Source organism: Desmodus rotundus, chromosome 8 (assembly GCF_022682495.2).
Source record: "Desmodus rotundus isolate HL8 chromosome 8, HLdesRot8A.1, whole genome shotgun sequence".
Taxonomy (NCBI): domain Eukaryota; kingdom Metazoa; phylum Chordata; class Mammalia; order Chiroptera; family Phyllostomidae; genus Desmodus; species Desmodus rotundus.
The window spans coordinates 50,894,165-50,895,702 of record NC_071394.1 but is presented as its reverse complement, the minus strand read 5'-3'; the positions used below and the strand labels follow the sequence as shown (position 1 = coordinate 50,895,702).

The 1,538-nt window shown below is 40.4% G+C and overlaps 1 non-coding gene across 1 annotated transcript; it reads right to left on the bottom strand.

Annotated features, from left to right (window-relative positions):
- Positions 1–224: 224 nt before the first annotated feature.
- LOC112320886 (U6 spliceosomal RNA) lies at positions 225–331 on the bottom strand. The gene has a single exon (XR_002976456.2). It is a non-coding gene; the product is annotated as a U6 spliceosomal RNA (small nuclear RNA).
- Between the last annotated feature and the right edge of the window lie 1,207 nt (positions 332–1,538).

Here is a 1,538-nt window from a genome sequence, read left to right as displayed (position 1 = left end):
CCACCCCAGCCGAACCCACCTCCCTCCCCCACCTCCACCCTCCCCCTTGATTTTGTCCATGTGTCCTTTATAGTAGTTCCTGTAATCCCCTCTTCCCACTGTCCCCTCCCCACTCCCCCCTGACCATTGTTAGATTGTTCTTAGCTTCAGTGTCTCTGGTTATATATTGTTTCCTTTTTTCTTCTATTTATTATGTTCCAGTTAAAGGTGAGATCATATGGTATAAAAATATGGAACGCTTCACGAATTTGCATGCCATCCTTGTGCAGGGGCCATGCTAATCTTCTCTGTATCGTTCCAATTTTAGTATATGTGCTGCTGAAGTGAGCACTAAAATATACTTTTTAAAACAAACATTTATTAGTACTACCTAATTTTGGGTACTGTTTTCAGTATTTGTATCAGGGATAAAATAGGTAGACAATTAGAAGCTTTTGGGGTTTTGGAAGCTTTTGGACAATTGGAAGCTTTTTGTGGCAGAAAGCTGACAACAAAATAATAGTAAGCTAATCAACAGTATGTTAGCAGATGATGAGTGATATAGAAAAACAAACAAAACAGGTTAAGGTGGATGGGTGGTGATGTGTGCAATTTTCAGTAGAAATTTCCAGGCAGGCCTCACTAACGGGATGACATATGAGCAAAGATTTGGTAAAGTGAAGGAGTCAGTCATGTGCACATCTGAGGGGTTAGTGACATAACTCATTTCCCAAAGTCGGTGGGTCAGTGATGGATTGGTATTTGTGTTTAAAACGGATTATCTTTACAATTATGCCTTTAATTATTTTCTCTAATACCACATCACAACAGAGGGTCCCCATGAAGTGTGACAATGTTTTATTGAATAGAATCAGTTTTATTTCTGTGTAAGGGTAAAATAAAATATAATGAAATCAAACACTACTTCAACCACTTCAGCTTATTTTACCTGTTGGTAAGCAATGTAGAATCAGAGCATTGACCATATATGAAAGAGGAAATCAGGTGTCTTTTCAAAATGGAAAATCCCCATCAGCATTTTGGTTTTACGAGAAGTGGTGGGAAGCCTGCAGTCAGCACCTCCACACCTCCATCTGTAGAGGCCATAATAAATGCCCCTCCAGTTTCATGCTTCAGAAGCCGAAATCTGAACCACTGGTTTTAAAACCAGGCTAGTTGCCTTTCTCAGGGGTAGAGTGAGTGTAATGAATGTTCTTATCCCTGGTACTCTGGGATCTGCAGGGAGGACCAGGCAGTCCTGTAATAGGTGGAGAGGAAAGTGTAAATGGGGAAGAGTGGCAGATGAATGCAGGGGAACTTTTATGTGAAGATGCAGCTGAAGAATGGTGGAAGTCATGGTTAGCTTCGAGGTCTAAAGTCAGTATATTACAAAAAGTGTCATAAGCAAAAGAGAGAAGAATCTTGGCTGCATGTTCCGATTTACACATAATGCATGTTCTGACTTAACAGTGGAACTAGCTGTTAATCTAATCTGCTCTGATGTTTATACTCATTGAACAGAGTCTCAGGCCAGTGCCTCTGATAGCTCTAAAGGAAAT